This window comes from Mus caroli, unplaced genomic scaffold, assembly GCF_978045245.1.
Source record: "Mus caroli unplaced genomic scaffold, Mus_caroli_1 scaffold_5, whole genome shotgun sequence".
NCBI classification, from domain to species: Eukaryota; Metazoa; Chordata; class Mammalia; order Rodentia; family Muridae; genus Mus; species Mus caroli.
Genome location: NW_028227260.1, coordinates 46,337,295 through 46,361,943, shown reverse-complemented (window position 1 = coordinate 46,361,943; position 24,649 = coordinate 46,337,295). Strand labels below are relative to the sequence as shown.

At 39.1% G+C, this 24,649-nt stretch overlaps 2 pseudogenes; one reads left to right on the top strand and one right to left on the bottom strand.

Moving 5' to 3' along the window:
• The first annotated feature begins 228 nt into the window (after nt 1–228).
• Nucleotides 229–10,506, top strand: LOC110286369 (uncharacterized; annotated as a pseudogene).
• A 155-nt stretch (nt 10,507–10,661) lies between these two features.
• LOC110286370 (igE-binding protein-like) lies at nt 10,662–19,332 on the bottom strand (annotated as a pseudogene).
• Nucleotides 19,333–24,649: the final 5,317 nt, after the last annotated feature.

Genomic DNA, 24,649 nt, shown 5'->3' with positions numbered 1-24,649 from the left:
TCCCCACCTTTCGTGTATAGTTTTCATTTATATTTTTCCCCTCTCCTTCCTTGATGGTTATATCAATTAAGGTTATATACTGTTTTATCTTAAAGGTGTTCTATAATTATTTGATTTGCTTCTATTATAGAATGGAGAGTACTTGATATATCAGTGGATGGAGAACTTGGAGTGTGCCTGAACTTCTCCTTTGCAAGTGATAGTTGGCTCTGAGAATCACCTGACACCATGGGGAAACAGGATACCTGTGTAGCTTATATGATTCCTATAGCAATGGCCAGATGGAGGGGTGCAAGTCAATCTTAAGGTACAACTATACGGGGTTATCTGAATAGACCAACACCTACCTTGGAAGAAGTAAAGAAACAATTACAGAATAAAAAGAAAGGCTCCAAGGCATTGACTGAATTTGAAGTAAAGATGAATCTAATTTGGACCAAAGAGCTCGAGAATAACAAAGAGAAAGCATTAAGTGGAAATGTGAGTTCATACAAAAGAAAGGAAAGAGCAAAAAAGAAAAAGAAGAAATCATGTCGATATACATCCGCTTCATCAAGATCTGATTCATCAAGCAGTTTTTCTGATTTGGAGGATGAACTCAAGAAATAAGAGAAAAAACAAAAGAGAAAGAAGAGCCATTCATACAAATCATCTGAAAGCTCCACATCTGAATCAGAATCACAGAGCAAGCAGCTTCTCCCCCAAAAGAAGTCAAAGAATAAAACCAAGAAAGAAAAATATACCAAAAGCTACAGCAAAAGAAAAAAGAAAAGAAAAGAAAAGAAAAGAAAAGAAAAGAAAAGAAAAGAAAAGAAAAGAAAAGAAAAGAAAGCTTCTTTTGACAAAAAGCCATCCATCCTCTTCAGAATCCTCATTCGAATCAGATTATGAAAAGGAGGTGCAGGAAAAAAAAAAGAAAAGAAAATATGATGAGCAAGAAAGACAAATGGAAAAAGTGACAAAGAAGTAAAAGAAGCATCACAAGAAACACAGTAAGTGGAAGAAAAGAAATGTAGTTTAATTCACAAGTAAGCATAACAATGAGGAAAAACAAACAGACTTTCCATATTTAAAATGAAGACTAAAGGAAACTTCAACTGTGAAACAAGTTAGGTCATATTTACAAATTACATGAGATTCCCTGTGTTGGTAGTCATTCTGTACTTTATGTTGATAGTAAAAATGCTGTTGTGCCAGAAACAGCCATATTTCTTCCTTGCAGCTTCGATATATGTTTTGTTTGTCTAATGTCTGTATAATAGGTACTTCTCTGGGAACCAAAATTCAGTTGTCATGCATATGCTAAAATGTTTGAAGTTAAATTAAAATGGTTTAGATACTGAATAATTTTGACCAAAAACATATCTAATGTAAAATGTATGTAATTTGTACACATATATAAAACACAGTCAGAAAAATGGTGACATTATAATTGACATTTTTGAAGATAAAACATAGCATTGTTGTTCAAAAAATAATTTTGGAAACATGTTTGTTTGATGTTACATTTTTCTTAAGGACTTTTTTTGGTTTATATTGAGGAATGGCTCACATCAGGGTGTGGGAGATGGATCTGTTTGCTATTTTCATGAAATGCATAGTATGCCTTTAATCTTTTTTTTCTATTTTTTATTGATATTTTCTTAAGTTAAATTTCAAATGCTATCCTGAAAGTCCCCTATTATCCTCCCCCCTGCCCTGCTCCCCTACCCACCCACTCCAATTCTTGGACCTGGCCTTCCCCTGTACTGGGGCATATAAAGTATACAAAACCAAGGGGCCTCTCTTCCCAATGATGGACGACTAGGTCCCCTTATGCTATATATGCAGCTATGCAGCTAGAGATATGAGCTCAGGGGGTACTGGTTAGTTCATATTGTAGTAACACCTATAGGGTTGCAGACCCCTTCAGCTTCTTGGGTACTTTCTCGAGCTCCTCCATTGCGGGCCCTGTGTTCCATCCAATAGATGACAATGATCATCCACTTCTGTATTTGCCAGGCACTGACATAGCCTCACCAGAGACAGCTATGTCAGGGTCCTTTCAGCAAAATCTTGCTGGCAAATGCAATAGTGTCTGCATTTGGTTGCTGATTATAGGATGGATCCTTGTTTGGGGCAGTTTCTAGATGGTCCATCCTTTCATTTCAGCTCCAAAATTCGTCACTGTAACTATTTCCATGGGTATTTTGTTCCCTATTCTAAGGAGGAATGAAGTATCCACACTTTGGTTTTCCTTCTTCTTGATTTTCTTATGTTTTGCAAATTGTATGTTGGGTATTCAGAGTTGCTGGGTTAATATCAACTTATCAGTGAGTGCATATCAAGTAAGTTCTTTGGTGATTGGGTTACCTCACTCAGGATGATATCTTCCAGATACATCCATTTGCCTAAGAATTTTATAAATTCATTGTCTTTAATAGCTGAGTAGTACTCCATTGTGTAAATGTACCCCATTTTCTGTATCCATTGCTCTTTTGAGGGTTATCTGGGTTCCTTCCAGCTTCTGGATATGATAAATAAGGCTGTTATGAACATAGTGGACCATGTGTCCTTATTACCAGTTGGAACACCTTGTGGGTATATGCCCAGGAGAAGTATTGCTGGATCTTCCAGTTGTACTATGTCCAATTTTCTGAGGAAACACCAGACTGATTTCCAGAGTGGTTGTACAAGTTTGTAATCCCACAAGCAATGGAGGAGTGTTCCTTTTTCTCCACATACTCATCAGCATCTGCTGTCACCTGAATTTTTGAACATAGCCATTCTGACTGATGGGAGCTGGAATCTCAGGGTTGTTTTGATTTGCATTTCCCTGATGATTAAGAATGTTGAACATTTTTTCAGGTGCTTCTCAGCCCTTCGGAATTCCTCAGTTGAGAATTCTTTGTTTAGCTGTGTACCCCATTTGTTGTAATAGGGATATTGGAACTTTTGGAGTCCAACTTCTTGAGATATTTGTATATATTGGATATCAGTCCCCTATCAGATTTAGGTTTGGTAAAAACCTTTCACAATCTGTTGGTCGTGTTTTGGTCTTATTGTCAGCATCTTTTGCTTTACAGAAGCTTTGCAATTTTATGCAGTCCCATTTGTAGATTCTTGATCTTACAGCACAAGCCATTGCTGTTCTGTTTAGGAATTTTCCCCCTGTGCTCATATCTTCGAGGCTCTTCCTCACTTTCTCCTCTATAAGTTTCAGTGTTTGATTTTATGTGGAGTTCTGTGATCCGCTTAGACTTGAGCTTTATACAAGGAGAGAAGAATGGATCAATTCGCATTCTTCTACATGATAACTGCCAGTTGTGCCAGCACCATTTGTTGAAAATTCTGTCTTTTTTTCCACTGGATGATTTTAGCTCCCTTGTAAACGATCAAGTGACCATAGGTGTGTGAGTTCATTTCTGGGCTTCAATTCTATTTAATTGATCTACCTGTCTGTCTCTGTACCAGTACCATGCAGTTGTTACCACAACTATTCTGTAGTACTGCTTAATGTCAGGCATGGTGATTCCCTCAGAGGTTCTTTTATCATTGAGAATAGTTTTTTGCTATCCTAGGTTTTTTTGTTATTCCAGATGAAATTGCAGATTGACCTTTCTAATTTGGTGAAGAATTGAGTTGGAATTTTGATGGGGATTGCATTGAATCTGTAGATGGCAAGATAGCCATTTTTACTGTATTGATTCTGCAAACCCATGAGCATGGGAGAGCTTTCCATCTTCTGAGATCTTTGATTCTTTCTTTAGAGCTTTGAAGTTCTAATCATACAGATCTTTCACTTCCTTAGTTACAGTCACACCAAGGTATTTTATATTATTTGTTACTATTGTGAAGGGTGTTGTTTACCTAATTTCTTTCTCAGCCTGTTTATACTTTGTGTAGATAAAGACCACTGATTTGTTTGAGTTAATTTTATATCCAGCTACTGCACTGAAGTTGTTTATCAGGTTTAGGTATTCTCTCGTGGAATTTTTAGGGTCACTTATATCTACTATCTTATCATCTGCAAATATTGATATTTTGATTGTTTCCTTTCCAATTTGTATCCCCTTGATCTCCTTTTGTTATCTAATTGCTTTGGCTAGGACTTCAAGTGCTATATTGAATAGAGAGGGAGAAAGTGGGCAGCCTTGTCTAGTCCCTGAATTTAGTGGGACTGCATCGAATTTCTCTCCATTTAGTTTGATGTAGGCTATTAGTTTCATGTAGATTGCTTTTATTATGTTTAGTTATGGGCCTTGAATTCATGATATTTCCATGACTTTTATCATGAATTGGTGTTGGATTTTGACAAATGCTTTCTCAGCATCTATCAAGATTACCATGTGTTTTTTTGTCTTTGAGTTGGTTTATATAGTGGATTACATTGATAGATTTCGGTATATTAAACCATCCCTGCATCCCTGGGATGAAGCCTACTTCGTCATGATGGATAGTCATTTTGATGTGTTCTTGGAATCGGTTTGCCAGGATTTTATTGAGTATTTTTGCATCAATATTCATATGGGAAAATGGTTCTGAATTTCGCTTTCCTTGTTGGATCTCTGTGTGGATTACTTATCAGAGTAATTTTGGCTTCACAGCATGAATTGGGCAGAGTACCTTCTATTTCTATTTTATGGAATAGTTTGTGGAGAATTAGAATTAGGTCTTCTTTGAAGGTCTGATAGAACTGTACACTAAACCTATGTGGTTCTGGACTTTTATTTATTTATTTATTTATCTATCTATTTATTTATTTATTTATTTATTTATTTATTTATTTATTGGTTGGGGGACTTAATGACTACTTCCATTTCTTTAGAGAATATAGGACTATTTAGGTCATTAATATGAACCTGATTTAACTTTGGTACCTGATATCTGTCTAGAAATTTGTCCATTTCATCCAGGTTTTCCAGTTTTGTTGAGTATAGCCTTTTGTAGAAGGATCTGAGTGTGTTTTAGATTTCCCCAGGATCTGTTGTTATGTCTCCCTTTTCATTTCTGATTTTGTTAATTAGGATGCTGTCCCTGTGCCCTCTAGTTAGTCTGGCTAGTGGTTTATTTATCTTGATGATTTTCTCAAAAAATCAGCTCATACACTGGTTGAATCTTTAAATAGTTCTTTTAATTTCCACTTGGTTGATTTCAGCACTGAGTTTGATTATTTCTCACCTTCTACTCCTCTTGAGTGAATTTGCTATCTTTCATTTCAGAGCTTCTAGGTGTGCTGTGTGGCTGCGAGTATATGTTCTCTCTTGTTTCCTTTTGGAAGCACTCAGGGTTTTCCTCTTAGGACTGATTTCATTGTGTCCCATAAGTTTGGGTATGCTGTGGCTTCATTTTCATTAAATTCTGAAATGTCTTTATTTTTTTTCTTCATTTCTTCCTTGACCAAGTTATCATTAAGTAGAGTGTTGTTCAGTTTCCACATGAATGTTGACTTTCTATTATTTATTCTGTTATTGAAGATCAGCCTTAGTCCATGGTGATCTGATAGGCTGCTTGGGATATTTTCAATATTTTTGTATCTGTTGAGGCCTGTTTTGAGACCAATTATATGGTCAATTTTGGAGCAAGTACCATGAGGTACTGAGAAAAAGTTATATCCTTTTGTTTTAGGGTAAAATGTTCTGTAGATATCTGATAAACCCATTTGTTTCATAAGTTCTGTTAGTTACCATGTGCCTTTGTTTAGTTTCTGTTTCCAAGATCTGTCCATTGATGAGAGTGGGGTGTTGATGTCTCCCTCTATTATTGTGTGAGGTGCAATGTGTGCTTCAAGATTTACTAAAGTTTCTTAATGAATGTGGCTGGCCTTGCATTTGGAGCATAGATATTCATAATTGAGAGTTCATTTTGGTATATTTTACCTTTGATGAGTATGAAGTGCCCCTCCTTGTCTTCTTTGATAACTTTGGGTTAGAAGTCATTTTTATTTGATATTAGAATGGCAATTCCAGCTTGTTTCTTTGGAACATTTGCTTGGAAAATTTTTCCATCATTTTACTCTGAGGTACTTTCTGTCTTTTTCCATGAGGTGGGTTTCCTGTAAGCAGCAAAATGTTGGGTCCTGTTTGTGTAGCCAGTCTGTTAGTCTTTGTATTTTATTGGGGAATTGAGTCCATTGATATTAAGAGATAGTAAAGAAAAGTAATTGTTGCTTCCGTTTATTTTTGTTGTAAAGTTGTGATTCTGTTCTTGGGGCTGTCTTCTTTCAGGTTTGTTGAAGGATTACTTTCCTGCCTTTTCTAGGGTGTAGTTTCTGTCCCTGTGTTGGTGTTTTACCTTTAATATGCTTTGAAGGGCTGGATTTGTGGAAAAATATTTTGTGAATTTGGTTTTGTCATAAAATACTTTGGTTTTTCCATCTATAGTAATTGAGAGTTTTGCTGGGTATAATAGCCTGGGCTGGCATTTGTGTTCTCTTAGGTTCTGTATAACATCTGTCCAGGATCTTCTGGCTTTCATAGTCTCTTGTGAGTAGTCTGGTGTAATTTTAATAGGCCTGCCTTTATATGTTACTTGACCTTTTTCCCTTGTTGCTTTTAGTTTTCTATCTTTATTTAGTGCATTTTTTTGTTCTGATTATTATGTGTTGGGAGGAATTTCTTTTCTGTTCCAGTCTATTTGGAGTTCTGTAGGCTTCTTGCATGCTCATGGGAAACTCTTTCTTTAGGTTAGGGAAGTTTTCTTTTATAATTTTGTTGAAGATATTTGCTGGTCTCTTAAGTTGAAAAATCTTCAATCTCATCTATTCCTATTATCAGTATGTTTGGTTTTCGCATTGCGTTCTGGATTTACTGGATGTTTTGAGTTAGGCTCCTTTTGCACTTTGCATTTTCTTTGATTGTTGTGTTCATGTTCTGTATGGAATATTCTGCATCTGAGATTCTCTCGTCCATCTCTTACATTCTGTTGCTAATTCTCACATCTATGGTTCCTGATTTCTTTTCTAGGGCTTCTATTCCAGAGTTGTATCATTTTGGATATTCTTTATTGTTTCTACTTCCCTTTTTAGATCTTGGATGGTTTTGTTCAATTCCATTACCTGTTTGGTCGTGTTTTCCTGTAATTCTTTAAGGGATTTTCATGTTTCTTCTTTAAGGCTGTCTACTTGTTTAGCAGTGCTTTCCTGTAATTCTTTAAGGGATTTTTGTGCTTCCTCTTAAAGCCTTCTACCTGTTTAGCCATGTTCTCCTGTATTTCTTTAATGAGTTATTAATTTCCTTCTTTAAATCCTCTACCAACATCATGAGATACAATTTTAAATCCAAATCTTGCTTTTCAGTTGTGTTGGGGTATCCAGGACTCGCTGAGGCAGAATTGCTGGTTTTTGGTGGTGAGCAGTCTTGTTTTCTGTTAGTAAGATTCCTACATTTTTCTTTTGCTATCTGGTAATCTCTGGGGTTAGTTGTTGTAGCTGTCTCTGGCTGGAGCTTGTTCCTCCCTTGATTCTGTTAGCCTCTGTCAAAACTCCTGGGAGTCCAACTCTCTCCTGAGTCTCAGTGGTCAGAGTACTCTCTGCAGGCAAGCTCTCCTCTTGCAGGGAAGGTGTGCAGATGTCTCAAGCTCAGATCTGCTTCCTGGCTGGAGATGAAGATCTGAAAGTGGGCCTGTCCCAGAAGCTATATTGATTCTGCTGCCTGCAAGCTCTCCTATGCAGACAGGTCTCTGAGGGACCAGGGATACAAGATGCTCTCTCACCAGCTTTGGTGGTCAGAGCCCTCCCTGGAGACCACCTCTCCTCTGGCAGGGAAGGTGGGCAGGTGTCTGAAGCTCAGATCTGCTTCCTGGATGAAGATGAAGACCTGAAAGGGGACCTGTTCCTGAAGCTATGTTGTTTCTGCAGTCTGCATGCTCTCCTGTGCAGACTGGTCTCTGTGGGACCCGGGATACAAGATGGCTGTCCCTTTAATCCTTATATAATCTATTTTGCTGGTACAGCAGCCATTTTTGTACATACTGAAATTCTAGAATGTTACTGTGTACTGTATCAAATGAACAAGAAAGCAGTTTATAGCATAAAGCTCCCAAAGCTAAAACAATTCGTTCTACTTCAGCACTATTCACTCTCCAGTATGAAATGATATTTAGCATTAAGAAACTACATGATTTGGATTAACTGTTATTTTTTGAAAGTGAATCATATTAAATTGTCCCTGGTTTTATTTCTTTGAGATTTTTATTAATACATATTATGATTATTTTTTGCACATTTTATATTGCCACTTTGATTATCCAGTGCTGCTCTTTAGGACAAGTGGTGATCCTTTTAAGCATAATTTGTTGTTAAGATACAAAGGTCAAGTTTGTAGTGTTTTAACCTTTGGGTATTAATTTCATCTCATAAGTGTGCCTAAATTGCCGACTTGCCAAGATATTTATCATGCAAAAAGAATGTCTTTAACAAACTCTAATCCCTTCATAGTGATGCTGGTTTACTCTATGCAGGTTGAGTGTCAGAATTCTAGTATGCTGTATGTCTTGTTACATAAAACTAGTGCTGAAATCTTAGTGTGTTCTTTAAAAGTATTTCATCTTAAAAATAATTATTGAAGTAAAGATGAAGTTAAATTTAGAAAATGATGACATCACTTCTCTTTCTGTGTCTGTATTTCAACGAGGTCCTGTGCCTTGTGTCTGTTTTTGTTTCATGTTCACAACTAATGATAAAATATAAGTTGAAAAATATTTTAACTTTACCTTTTTATATCAGACTAACATAAATTATAAGTTTATGTTTCAAAAACACCTATTATATAGAAGATACATAATAATGTCATGTTACAAAAATATTTTGGCATAATGCTAGAGGCTCTTTGTTTCCTTTTTATCAAATAGGCAATTTCACCTCAGATTATCTAAATGAAAATCAAAATTATATAAAACATCTAGTGGTTAAACGATTTTTTCACTCTGCAGAACATTGCAGTGGTAATAATGGACTCTCTCATTATGGTTATTAGATTATTGTAGTTTTGTCATGCTAAATCAACTTGACTTTTCATAAATAAAATTGTTTATTAAAATATATTTTTATGTATATTGCTGATAAAATTATTGCATTTAAGGAATATTTTGTATCCATATAGTTTTTACAAGATTATCATTAAATAGTTTTAAAATAATATTATTTGTTGAATATGCAAAGGCACTTAAAATTAATCCTGTGTCTCTGTGCTCCTATTTACTTTCCAGCTCATTTGGCTATTTAGAGCAGAGGGAATGAAAAGACAAGTGATGTTTTCATTTCTATACTGGAGCAGAAACAAGCTCTGTATGACACTTCAGCTGTCTGGCTTCCATGCTAACAGTAAGGCAAATTCTAAACTCCAAGAAAGATGCAAGCTGCATCTTTATGTCACCATTTAGATAGGTTTTACCCAGGAAAACTGATTAACTTGCAAGGGACTTTTTCAGAGTAAAAAATATATTGTTATGCGTGCAGCCACTTAGATCTTGGGTCCTTTCTTCTTATATAATCACTTAACATGTATAATGACAGAGAACTCTTAACACATGTTTATCATTTACAAAAGTAATTCACTTACCTTTATCAGACACTTCAACAGATGGCTAATTAATTCAAAAGAGATATACATGACATACTAAAAGAATATGTTCATGTTGTTTGCATTCATTTTCACATACTGACACTGGAATAGGTTGATTTTATATCCTATTCATTCCTCTTATGGTAGCCTAAACACATTTTCAGGAACCAATTTGAGGCTGAAAGTTATTTTAAAACGCTCATTGCTACTTGATGACTAAGAATACATTTTTTTTTTAAGTATAAGTAAATGCTATTGTAAAAAAAGCTGCTCTAGAAACATGTAAGAACCAATAGACAAGGAAAGGCTTCAACCATAACTTTCAAGTAACTTTTACTATGATAAGGAAAACAGCAAGAATATCAGTAAGAAATAAGGGAGATTAAAAAATATATATAGATTAGAAATTTACTTGCAAGAAGATAAAACATCTAAAATATCTCAGGCAGAAGAATAAAGTTTAAGTTGAGATAAGAGAATGAATTAAATATAAGTATCTTGTCTTTTCATCTGGTGATAACTTTGCAATTAAAATTTGTGAGGAGTGGGTGCGGCCACCGCCCCAAGATGGCGCCCGGGATGGCTGCCAGGTCTTATGACCTGCGCCTGACTTCCTCATTATCTCAGACTTAGCCACATCCCAGCCACCTGCACTGTGCAGATGCCATGCCTCATCAGCTCACCTGAGTGTCGTCACTTGCTGTGAACCTATGGACTACCGTTATGTGACTGGGGTGATTGGGAGGAGTCAGTAGGGTATTTAAGGTACACCCCAGGGTTGTTCAAGAGATTCCTGTTCCTGCATTGCAATGCTAAAGGTTCCTGAATAAACCTGCTTGAAGAAGGACAACATGGTGTTGCGTCTTTCCTGCAGGTTGGAGTGGATGCAACAAGTGGTGGCCCGTACGGGGACTTCGGCTTCGTGAGAGCGCTGTGGGTCCAGAACTTCAAGAGGTCAGGGTAGCCGGCTGGAAAGCTCCCAGGTAAGTGGGACGATTCAAGTTCTCGGTTAGAGAACATTAGGTTCCTGGATTAGGGACTATTGAGGTTCTCGGAGTGAGACAAAGTTACACACATATATAGTGTAATGATCCAAAAATTAAAAGAAAGCAATTGATTTCAACCTTGGAAAAGGTTCAAAAAGGAAAAGTGGTGAATTATTTAGGAACAAAAAATTTTGATCGTCAGTATCTCCCCAGAAAATTCAGTTTCGTACAGATAATTTGAGCACATTGAATGATTTTCAAAAGCTATTGGGGGATATACAGTGGGTACATCCCTATTTGGGCCTAACCAACAAACAATTACAACCATTATATGATATTTTACCGGGAGATATAGAATTAAATTTCCCAGGTAGCTTACTGATTCTGCCCGTGTAGTGTTAAGTTTGGTCGAAAAGGGTATTCCAACAGCCGCATTAAAGAGATCTGTTCAGTCCTATTATTTTGTGCATCCTGCCCTCAGAGAGCCAGCTTACTGGAGTCCTCTGGCAGGGTGCTCCTTTATTATGGATCCATCCTAAAATTTCCCCTGCCAAAGTGTTATCCTATTATCCTGCTTCAGTCGCCCAATTGGCATTGCTGGGTTTACAGCAATGCATGCAGCATTTTGGTACCCCTCCTGATGAAATTATTGTACCATATGATAGTAGACAAGTTGAAATGTTGTCTGCCACTGTAGATGACTAGGCAGTTTTAAGATGCAGTGTTTTAGGCAAGATACATAATCATTTTCCCAAAGATCCTATTTTACAGTTGTGTAAAGCTCACCCTGTAATTTTTCCTGTGATTATGTCTCGAGTACCATTGAAAGGGGATCCTCTAATTTTTAGATGGATCAGTCAGGATGCGGAGCCAATTTAGTTCAAGGCTCTGTGCATATAGTTTTACAATTCCCCCCTGCCTCACCATAACTTATAGAATTACAGATTGTGATTAAGGTTTTTTAACAACATTCATGGGCCTTTAATTTAATATCAGATAGTCAATATGTGGTTAATGCTCTTGCTATCTTGGAGGTGGTTGATAGGGTGAATCTTAGGTCCAGCATTGGGGATTTATTAAGTAAATTACCAAATTTGCTATTGCATAGATCCTCCCCCTTCTTTGTTCAGCATATCCGAGCTCACAATGGGTTACCAGGTCCATTGGCTTAGGGTAATGACATAGTGGATAAGGCAGCACAAGCTGCTGTATTTCTGGCATGTCCTGCCCTTAACCTTGCTCATGATTTTCATTCTAAATTTCATGTAAATTCTAAAACATTAGCCTCTTGCTTTGGGATCACCTGAGCAGAGGCCAGGGAGATTGTCAAGGATTGTCAGGCCTGCACTCCTTTATTACCTCAACCCTCCTTTGGAGTTAACCCATGAGGGTTACTCTCCCTAAATATTTGGTAAATGGATGTGACTCATTTTGCCAAATTTGGAAAATTACAGTTTGTTCATGTTTGAATTGATACTGCCTCTAGAGTAATTTTTACTTCTTTGCATACTGGAGAAAAGGTCTGTCATGTCATTGCTCATTGCTTTGAAGCATGGGGTGCTTGGGGTCAACTTAAAGAATTAAAAACTGATAATGGCCCTGCTTATACTTCCAATACTTTTGTTAGCTTTTGTAAGATGATTGGCGTTGATCTTGTACATGGTATTCCCTATAACCCTCAGGGGCAGGGAATAATTGAACGTGCTCATCGTACCTTAAAAGAATGCTTAATAAAACAAAAAGGGTGAGTTGCCCTAGGGGCGACTCTACAGGAATGCCTTTCTATAGCCTTATTTACTCTTAATTTTTAAAATAAAGATAAATTTGATTGTACTGCTGCAGAGAGATTCAGTAATCCTGATGCATCTCAGAAGGGAACTGTTATGTGGAAGGACGTGTTGGATGGCCAATGGCATGGGCCAGATCCAGTGTTGGTGTGGGAGAGAGGGTCTGTTTGTGTGTTTACCCAGGACTGCTGCCTGCCGTTGTGGGTACCTGAATGACTGACTCAAGTGCTGAAGGATGACCAGAGGTGTGATGCTGATTCTACTTGGAATACTGATGATGGTGACAGGGTGCAGGAGTGAGGAGCTACGATGGGGCATCACGTTGGTGTTTCCGAAGCCGCTACCCTTGACCCATTCTGCTCAAGTGTTTCCTTGTTTCTTTACCTCCAATGCATCTTTACAGCTTCCCTTTTTACCGGATGATGAAGGAGTGGCACCGGTGAATGAATCTCTCCAGCTTGCCCTGCAAGGGGTCTTATGCTTTCAGCTTATTGTAAATATTTCTCAAGATAGTGCGTGTGTGCAATTGTATAATCAGACGGCTGCATGGTTTGATTGACCTTTTTAATAATTCAACCCAAGCTAATGCTACTTGGATCAGAGGAACTTGGCCTGCGAGCATACCCAAGGGCAATGCTAGCATTCCACCCCAACCATGCTGGGCTTCGTTTTGCAGAGGTGTATGAGACGCTTTGCCTCTGTGGACTGGATGTCAATCCCAGAGGCCGCTTGGGCGGTGAAAAAGTATTTTACATTTTCTCCGTACATCAGTATCACACATAATCAAACGTTTGCAAGTTATAATTGGACATATCAAAGCCAAGGACAGCGAGGGGCTAATAATCCTTTTAATGTATGGTTGTTATGTGAGGTAAATGGAAGCTGTACTGATTTGTCACCTCTAAGTATACTGATGGGAAGGGCCTGGGGAAATGCTAGTTTTTATTGGAACATGTCTGATTTGTTTGAAAATTCTGTGAATGTTTTGGCTTTGAGAAAAAATATGTCTTTTGTGCCTACACCTGTGTGTGTTTCGCCCCCTTTTGTGTTTTTAGTATATAATGGTAGTTATGATGATAATGAGTTCATTAATCATAGTAGTGATAATTGCTTTTATAGTATGTGTTGGAATGCATCTGTATTTTCCTTGGCTGTGGTAACCTGTATGCCTAGATTTGAACCCTGGCCAGTGCAAGCTCCATCTGTGATGACTCTGTTTAGACCTAAAAGAGATTTGGGGATTATTGCTGCCATAGTCACAGCAATATCACACCTCAAGGAATGGGCTGGCATAGGAGGGCTGGCAATCGTCTGCGTTGCCACAGGAGTAATGGCCCTGTGGTGCATTTGCCGTATGCAAAAAAAGGCATACCCGTGCACAGGCACTATTGATTCAGGCTTTTGAGCCCTAGAGCTGGGACAATCTCCTCAAGTGTGGCTTGGCATGCTAGAGAAGTAGTCAATGACGGGTAAGACTCCCTGGAGGTATTACCAACCTAAGACAGGGACCAGACCACTGCTGTTTGTCCTCCCAATGATAGGTAAGGAGCATTATTGCAGGGGGCAACCTAAGACAGGCATTCTCTCTGCCAAAATAATAAATAAGGGGGAGATGTAAGGAGCAGGTGTGGCTGCCACCCGAAGATGGCACCTGGGATGGCTGCCAGATCTTATGACCTGAGCCTGACTTCCTCATTATCTCAGACTTAGCCACATCCCAGCCACCTGCACTGCACAGATGCCATGCCTTGTCAGCTTGCCTGAGGTGTCGTCACTTGCTGTGAACCTATGGACTGCCGTTATGTGACTGGGGTGATTGGGAGGAGTCAGTAGGGTATTTAAGGCGTGCCCAGGGGTTGTGTGTGGGGGGGATTCCTGTTCCTGCATTGCAATGCTAAGTGTTCTTGAATAAACCTGCTTGAAGAAGGACAATGTGGTGTTGTGTCTTTCCTGCTGGTCGGGGTGGATGTGACAAAAATCTATTTTAATTTATTAATGATGTTTGTTGTATTTCAATAGTCTTGTGTGTGTGTGTGTGTATGTGTGTGTGTGTGATAGCAAGCCAGAGGCTGACATTTGTCCATTAGTTTCAACCTTATCTTTGTTTGGAGGGAAGAGTTTCTCACCTGACTGGAACCTCATTGATTCAGCCAAGTGGGCTAGCCACAAGCTCCTAGAATTCTGCTGCCCAACTCTGAGCCTAGGGGTTACATAGATAGATAGATAGATAGATAGATAGATAGATAGATAGATAGACAGATAGTGTGTGTGTATAACCGTACCAAACTAAATGAAATTTGTGATTTAAACTTAGAATTTTATATATTTATTTCAAGTAATTTTCCACTGAGTCATTTCTACAACCTTCAGTAATCGTGTTCTCTTTATCTATATTTCACAAAATTGCTTTATCTAAGATGTTTCTGTGTAGTTTAATTGTACCTTAAGAAAATGTTACCCACACAGACATTCAGAAAAATCCTGTATTGTACTTGAAGTGAACTGACCTCTCTACTCCTTCCTGAGCTTGAGCTGCAAAAAGGATTATAGCTTTTTTGTCTTTATGTGATTGTGTGCATATATATATATATATATATATATATATATATGTGTGTGTGTGTTTATATATATATATGTTTATATATATATGTTTATATATATATATATATGTTTATATATATATGTTTTTTCATAGGTTCTTCTGTCTCTTAACAATATCTTCTTCTCTGACTCAGCTCATCTTCTCCTGTCTCAACTGTCAGCAACTGACTTTTCTCACTCTACTCTCTAACCTTACTCCTCTGCCCCCTAGACTCTACTTCTCTGTCTCTTGGACCCTACTCAATCTACTAGCTTTTACATTCCTTCCTGTTCCTAGATATCCAAAAGACAGCTAACACTATCACTCATTCGGTTAAGCAGTTCTAAGCATTTCCCAAAAGAGTCCTTTGATTAGAAACTGTGGAATCCTTTAAAAGATCCAGGAACACAAAATAAATCACACTACACAAGATGTTATCTTTCACCAACATGTGCTATCCTTTTTTCTGAAGCAGAATATTATATACCACAGGTAGGATTTTAAAAAAAATCACCCAAGAATAACCATCAACTTCAGATCATCTTGCCTCTGGATAGCTAAGATATCAGGTTTGTACCACCATGACATCATTATGCCTACATGGGACTGAAAAACACTTTTCTGGACCTATTAGTGACAATGTTCTAGCTTGTTTTGTATTATTGTGATGAAAATCATGAGTAAAAGTTATTTGTGGAGGAAATTGTAATTGGCCTATACATACATACCACAATATGTGATCTATCTAGGGAAGTGAGGGCTGGAGCTCAAAGTGGGAAGTGAAGCAAAGCAAGCCCTCATGACTTGCTCACACTACTTTTACTTATACAACCTATAACCACCTGCCCGGGGATGGCAACACTCACAGTAAACTGGATATTCTCACACCAAGTCAGCTCAGTATCATACAATTCATAATTGAGGTTTATTCATCCAAGATTATACTAGCTAGTGTCAAGTTGACAAAAACTAACTAGCTAAGACATGTACAACAATTTACATTTTATCCTTATACACTTGTAAATTCCAGATATTAAGATCTTATAATTAGTACATTTGTAATCCTTATTCTTGTTTTCTTGCTATGTGACTCCAGCAAATTGTTTCTCTTATATGTGACTCAATCTTCTCATATACAAAAAAAATTAGAAAAACAGTAGTAACTATCTCAAATACTATTGTAAAAATTGTAAAAATTACATTACATTTAAAGCATTTAGACTCATCCCCTGGAACATGGCACATAGTAAACATTTTATTTTATTTTTGTTCTCTTTTTCTTATTATCATCATCTTCTCTTCCTTTATGAAACAGTATCTCACTATGTAATTTTGGCCCGTCTCAAATGAATTTTGTAGACCAAACTGTCCTTGAAATCACAGAGATCCTCCATTCTAATTCTCCCATGTGCTGGGATTAAAGCTGTATGCTACCATGACTAGCCTATCATTACTTTCTAATACCTATCAATATTATTGTTCCATGATTTCACATGGAGTGTATTTGTAGTCTTTTAAAGCTAAAGGGTATTCTATTTTTTCCCCTTGCAATGATGGTTATATAGTGTTTGGGAGATCTTCAGTTTAATTAAAGTATTTAGTCAGATGATAAACAAAAGGGGGGCAGCAAATTTATTACACCAGCTTCAACATGAAGAGGAAGACCCCAAGCACTAAAAAGGCGCTGCTTATATACACCTTAGTGTGACATGTCCACACCTGATTGGCTGCTCTCCCAGAGCCTCATCACCACACCCCAGGACTTGGCGCAAAAACACTCTCGCACATGCGCACATTGCTTGTTTACCAATTAGGCCATGCTGGCACAGCGGAAACGGCTTCCCACATCTCCCCAATTTTGTTTTATTAAGACGAGGCTGGTCTAGGCCTCTGCAGTTATGTCCATCTGCTGTGGCTCCTGTTTTAGGTCATTCCTCTAATGACACAGCCTTACCCATCATAGGATAACCCTATCACCACCGGGCCCCATGTCTTAGGTTGGTCTGTGCACGAGAAAAGTTGCCCATCTCTGGATACCACAGTGCTGTGTGACAATAACTGCTAGATGGCCTAGGGTGAACTCTATAAGCAAGGCCAGCCAGGTTTTAAGGAAAAATTTTAGCAGAAAAATCATGATCACCCTGTCTCGTGCAATGAGGAAACCTCAGCGATGTGCAAGGGCTGATCAATGATCATTGCATCTCTCTCATTCCAGTGCAATGGATCCGCAGATCCGTGGGGTGCAAGAGCAGAGAACTCAGATGCCAACTAATTCTTAAACATAGATAACCAAATTTCAGGGGAGGCCCCTTGTTCAATGGCTACAAGTGCTTGAGTGATAACAACCTTGTCACGTTTCTGTTGAGATCTGAGTTTGCAAACCAACCATAGCATAAACACTATCCTACAACATAAGGCTGCACCAAACAATATAACCCCCACCCACTCCTTAAAATAATAAAAAGCAGAGGTAAGCCAAGAGGTAAAATCTCCAAGGGTCACTGGTTCCATTCTGGTCCCATTGAGGTTCAGGATCTTTATCTGCAGCCTCGTCTGCAACCTTTCCAGCTCCTGTGACCAGTTCCCCTTCAGGTGATTCAGTAGGTCTATATTTCTAATAAAAGAATCATTAATATACCTAACGGGAGTAATGCTGCCCAATTAAAGATAATCTATTCTTATACACCCGTGGCTCTCGAGTAGTTTGTCGTGCATAAGGCACATCCAAAAAATATTCCTTTGCAAAAAACAAAGGCAAGGTAGAAGAATTGGAATGTACTGGTAAAGGTACTGGCCATGATCTTACTATGGCCCACAAAGGTATACTTATCCTGGTCTCAATCATCAGGAGCAAGAGGATCATCTTGGGGTTCATCTTGCTCTTTCACGGTCCTTGTCAGTCCCGTCAGGACCCAAAGTGGATTTTCTTCACCCTTTGGAAAAACACAAATAGCTCCCCGGGATCTGATTAAGATAGGATCCGGGCCATACCATTTATTATCAAGGATATTTTTCCATTTGACCATTTCCTTTAGCCTATCGGGCTCCAAACTATGACGATCAGCCGCAGAGTGACCATGCTCATCAAGATTTAAAAAATTAATAGTAAAGAGTGCCATGGAAACAGCAACTCTTGGTACTGGGGATATCGAGTCTTCCACAATTCCCCTTCTTTGTTTTATTAAATAAGCTTTTATAGTGCGATGCTCACGTTCCACAATGCCTTGTCCTTGTGGATTGTAAGGAAGGCCAGTCAAATGTAAAACATTCATTTGATGGCAAAATTGTTGAAACTTATTAGAGACATATGCTGGCCCATTGTCAGTTTTTAGAATTTTAGGTTTACCCCAAGCACTCCATGCCTCTAGGCAGTGGTGTATTACATGTGAGGCTTTTTCATCTGTCAAATGTCCTCCTGCCTCTCCTTTCCTTGAAATTGCTTTCCACGCCTTAATGGCAGCAACTGAAACCTGAGCGTATGCTCCCCAATTATAATTTGTCTGATTGGCTGCATATGGTCCCTGACCTATCAGCAGATCAAAGTCCAATTTCTCTAATCTCCTTCAGCTGCAGCATTAGCCCTTCACTTGCGTTTGAGAGGTTTCATACCATAAGGCTTTCCATTCTAAATACTGCCCCATATTAGTGAGCACAGCCTTTGCCACCATTTGCCAGTCTCCCGGAGTCATGGCCAAAGTAGCAAGTCTTTAGACTTGAAATAATGTAAAATTGGCAATAACTCCATAATTACGGACTGACTCAGCAAGTTCTTTGATCTGTATGTGCTCCACAGACTCATGAACGCATCCTCTATCCGCTACCTCAAAGACAGGAAACATCTGCTGTAATTTTTGCTGCTTGTCTCGAGGAATAACAGAATCTGAGCAAAAATTTTCTGCATAAGGTGGAGGGGCGCTAGGGCCCAGAGACCAAACCATGCCCTGACTTAAGCCACTATTTCCTTTTAACTTCCTCCTTGGCTCACTATTTCTACCCTCATCAGGGTGGTATCTTTCTTCCTCATAGTGGGCTGCTTCTTCCTCTAAGTCTTCTTCCTCCGAGGGACTAAGTTCTTCACTTGAGCTTGAGATATCAAGTCCTAAACCCTCAAGTTCTTTTAATGAATAAAGGTTCTTCCTCTCCGGGGACTCCTTCCCCTTCACTTTTCTCTTCTCCCCTTTATCTTTCCTCCTTTTTCTCTCTCCCTTCTCCTTTTTCTCTCCCAGGGCATCCTTTCCCTTTTCTCTCTCTTCCTCGGATCCAGAATCCTTGGAAGGGCCTTGTTTCTTAGGTATACCCTTTTTTCTTTGAGCTCCCAATCTTTTACCCTGCTCTGTTTCTGACATGCTGTCTTGAACCTCCTCCAGCACTCCCTGTCCTGCTTTCACTATAAGGAAAAGGATAAGTGCCACAAGAACAATTACAAAGGCTTCCATTGCCCCTTCTAATTGTAGAGAAAGACCAGAACCAAACATGCCTCTCAGAACCTTGAAAAACCAACCTGACTACAGTTCTGAATCTGCCCCGCCAACGGAGGGTCTCCTTGGTGCCAGCGATGGTAAGGCGGTTCCTGGGTTTCAGCACCAATTCTTGCCCGTGCTATCGTCTTGCCAGCAAGAACACATGTGTGAGAAACCGGATCCTTATGCAGCAACTTTATTACACTAGCTTCAACATGAAGAGGAAGACCCCAAGCACTAAAAAGGTGCTGCTTATATACACCTTAGTGTGACATGTCCACACCTGATTGGCTCTCCCAGAGCCTCATCACCACACCCCGGGATGGGCTGTGACTTGGCGTGAAAACACTCTCGCACATGCGCACATTGCTTGTTTACCAATTAGGCCACGCAGGCACAGCAGAAACCGCTTCCCACACCCTAGCCTACCCACTCACTTCCTTCTAACTGTCCTAGCATTCCCCTACACTGGGGCATCAAGCTTCCATAGGATTAAGGGTCTCTCCTCCCATTAATGCCAGATCAGGCAATCCTTTCCTACATATGCACCTGGATCCATGACTCCCTCCATATGAACTCTTTGGTTAGTGGTTTAGTCCCTGGGATCTCTGGGTCATCTGGTTAGTTGATATTGTTCTTCCTATGAGGGTACAAACCCCTTCAGCTCCTTCAGTCCTCCCATTAACTCCTCGATTGCAGTTGCTGTACTGAGTCTGATGGTTGACTTCAAGCATCTGTATCTGTATAGGTCATGATCTGGCACAGCGTCTCAGGGAACAGCCATACCAGGCTCCTGTCATCAAGTGCTTCTTGGCATTAGCAATAATTTCTGGATTTGATGTCTGCAGACCATATGGATCCCTAGGTGGGGCAGTTTCTGGATGGCCTTTGCTTCAGTCTCTGCTCCACTTTTTGTTCCACATTTCCTTTAGACAGTAGAAATTCTGGGTTAATATTTTTGAGATAGGTAGGTGGTTCTATCCATCAACTGGGGATCATGCCTAACCTCTGGATATGGTTTCTACAGGTTCTCTCTCCCCTTTATTGGGTATTTCAGCTAATGTCATTCCCATTTTGTCCTGGGAGTCTCTTACTTTCCTGGTATCTAGGATGTGATAGTGGCTACCACGAGTTCCCCATATCCCATTGTTACACACCCCTGTTCAACTTCATGACCCTCTGTACTTCTCTCCTGTCTCCTGCTTCTCCTTTTTCTTCACTTTCCTCTCTTCCTCCCAGTTACCTCCTTATTCTTCCTCCTGTGATTATTTTATTCCTCCTTTTAAGTAGTACTGAAACATCTACACTTTGGTCATCCTTCTTCTTGACTTAAATATGGCCTGTGTGTTGTATCAGGGTGTTCTGAGCTTTTTTTCATAATATCCACTTATCAGTGAGTACATACCATGTGTGTTCTTCACACTCAGGATGATATTTCCTAGATCCATCCATTTGCCTAAGAATTTCATGAAGTCATTGTTTTTAATAGCTGAGTAGTACTCCATTGTGTAAATTTACCACATTTTCTGTATCCATTCCTCTATTGGAAGAACATCTGGGATCTTTCCAGCTTCCAGCTATTGTAAAAAAAAAAAAAAAGGCTGTCATGAACATAGAGAAGCATGTGTCCTTGTTATATGTTGGAGCATCTTTTGGGTATATGCCCAGGAATGCTATAGCTGTGTCATCAGGTAAAACTATGTTCACTTTTCTGAGGAATGGCCAGACTAAATTCCAGCTTGCAATTATATTTGGCATTTTCTTTGACTGATGTATCCATTTCTTCTATGGTATCTTCTATTCTTGAGATCTCCTCTTCCTTCTTTTATATTTAGTTATTGATGCTTGTGTCTGTCATTCCAATTCTATTTCCATGGATTTCCATCTCTAGAGTTGTCTATATTTGTTTATTCTTCATTGACTATAATTCCATTTTTAGATCTTAGATGGGTTTATTAATTTTCTTCACTTATTGAACTGTTTTTCCTCTATTTATTTATGGGAATTCATGAGATGAAATTTAAGGTCATATCCTTCTCTTTAGGTAAGTTAGGATCTTGCTGTAGTAAGGAACTTGGGTTTTGTGAGGGTCATATTGCATTGATTATGTTCTTAAGATTGACTTTATTCATATGGCTGTCTGTGATTTTGGCTGGCCTGGCTTTTGCAAGGTGGAGCAGGGCCCCTGGGTGCCATGTAGAACTGTGTATCCAGGGTTGGAGTAGGTCTTCCAGAATTGGGTCTGGCATCCTTTCTATGTTTCAAGTTAGGATAGCCATGCTGGGAGACAGGCTGAGCAGTGGGGTTGTAGGAAAAGAGAAAATCTACAACTTATAATGATTCTTTTACACATGTGGGTGCCTTTGTTTTTTGAAGCATAGGTGTTAAGGATTGAGACAACATCTTGGGGAATTTTTCCTTTGATGGATATGAAGGATTCCTCTTCATGTCTTTTGAATAATTTTGAATGGACATCTGTTTGGTTACAAATTAAAATGGGTACTCTAAAATTCTTCTTGGGTCCATTTGTTTATAAAGGCATTTTCCTACCCTGTACTCTGAAGTAAGGTTTATCTTTGGTTTTGTAGTTTGTTTCTTTTTGCAGTAGGACAGATCCTGTTTTCATATTCATTCTGCTATCCTGTTACATTTTATTGGAGAATTAAGTCTATATTTGAAGATATTAATCTCCAATGATACTTAACTGCTGTTATTCTGTTGTTGTTGTGTTTCTTGGTAGTGGTTGCTTGGTGTTGTTTTCGTTGGTGTTGGTGTTGTTTTTGTCATTGTATTTGGGGCGGCATGTTTGTGCTTCTGTTGGTGTGAGATAATTTTCTGTGTTTTCATGACTATAGCTACCTTCTGCAACCCTATATTGTGGATAGATTTTGTATAACTTTGACTTTGTCATGGAATGTCTTGTTTTTTGCATCTATTGTAATTTAACATTTTCTTGAATATATTAGTGTGGGCTAACAAATGTGGTCAAATAGATTCTTTAAGACATCTGTCCAGGTCCTTTTAACCTTTAGTGTCTTGTTTGCCTAGGTATAATACTTGTAGGTATGCTTTATTATTATTATTAATTATTATTATTACTATTATTACTATTATTACATCTATTTTTTGAATCCAGTCATCTTTATTCCCTGCCTGGTCTGCCCTCTGACTTTTCTTATCCCATTCCTCCTCTCCCATCTCGAAGAAGATGTCCTCCTCTCCCCAATGTCACCCTACCAGACCAACCCACCCCCTGGATTCTCAAATCTCTCAAAGGTTAGATGCATCTTCTCTCACTGAGAACAGTTCAGCCAGTACTGTGCTGCATATGTGTAGGGTACCTCATATCATCTAATGTATGCTGCCTGGTAGGTATACAGGATGTGTCTGAGAGATCCCAGGGGTCCGGGTTAGTTGAGACTACTGATCTTCCTATGGGGTCACCCTTCTCAGCTTGCTGTGGACTGGCCTCAATTGGCCTCCCTCAATCCGCAGAAGAAATCAGGGTCCTGGACAGGCAGGCAAGGAGTTGGTGCAGAGGGTTTAAAACAGACAGGGACACAAGGGAATCCTGTATCTGGATGCAATTTGTCTCAAAGGAAGCACCACTTATATAAGTGACTTTTACACAAAACAGAGAAATGCATACAGAAAGCTAACAGATACCAACTGGGATAAAAATCAATGTTAACAACTGGGATCAAAAGCAGCCTCACCTAAGGTCAGCTTAATCTTAGAAGCCAGGGGCAAGGGCTTCACACCCTTGCCATGGTTCCAATTCTAGTCTATTGTATAGTCTACCTTTCTCCTAGGCCATTGTAAATTTCCGTGTATGGGTATAACTCAGCTATCTATAGTTCTAAGTATTTACCCTAGTTCCTTCTTAGACCACAACCTTCCTTCTTCCTAGGTCATGGTAAACTCTTGCTTATGGGAGTAACTTTGCTGCTCTTTTACGTATCTCTAGGGAATCTCCATTTGTCAGAAGAACTCACCAACTTTATTCTAATATGCAACATCGTCTGCCATACCTGACTGTAATGAAGATCCTAAGTATACTTTGCTAAGCTTGCCCTGAGATTTCTAACTCTATGTAGAAGACAGTAATGCCTGATTTTTTTTCACTATCTCTCTTACAATATTAGAAGCAATTCTGAATGTCACTGAATATGCAACATGCTTACTGGATTCCAAGCCCAGGGTCAGCTTAAGAACTACCTAGGGCATTGGTGAAGGCTTAGGTATTTGGCAAGTCATTGCTTGGAGACACCTATAATAAAACAATACTGAGGGAAAGCACAAAGATCTGTTCACCAACTAAAGCAGAGACATATTGGAACATTCCTTATACAGGATGCCACGGTTTCAGAAGACTAAGTTTCCATGAACATTTCGCCTCGGGACTGAATCCGGGCTTTTGGGCCTGTCACATGGGTCACTACTTGAGTGGATGTAGCATTAGCTTCTTCCAGTCTTTCTCTAATTCAACCAAAGATGTCCCAACTTCTTTCTATTTGTTTGATGTAAGTATCTGCATCTGACTCTTTAAGCTGCTTGCTGGGGTTCTTGGAGGGCCACCATTCTAGAATCCTGTGTGTGAGCACACAACAGCATCAGTAACAGTGTCAATCCTTACAGTCTCCCCTTGAGCTGCATCCCAATTTGGGACAGTCATTGAACCTCCTTTCCCTCAGGCTCTTCTCCATTTTTTGTCTCTGAAGTTCTTTTAGACATAATTAATTCTAGGTCAGATGTTTACTGTGGGATGGCAACCCCATCCCTCCACTAAATGCCCTGTATTTTTACTGGAGTTAGACTCTACAAGTTTCCTATCCCCACTGTTGCACATTTCATCTAATGTCCCTTCCTTGAGTCCTGAGCATCGCTCACCTCCCAGGTCTCTGGTACATTCTAGAGACTCCCACCACCTCCTACCTCCATAAGCCCATTTCCATTCTTTCTGCTGGCCTTCAGGGCTTCACTCTTGTTCTCTTCCCAATACCTGATCATGTTTCTCTCTCCCCTCCCTGTCCCCTCTCCAACATATGACCCTCCCTCCCTCTGTTACCCTTGATTATTTTCTTCTTCCTCCCAAGTGGGATTGAGGTATCCTCACTTGGGCCCTTTGGCTTGTTAACCTTAAGTTATGTGCTTTGTATCTTGGGTATCTTGGTAATTTTTGGCTAATACACACTTTTTAATGAGTAGATACCATGCATGTTCTTTTCGGTCTGAGTTACCTTACTCAGGACAATATTTTCTTTTTCAATGCATTTGCCTGCAAAACACATGC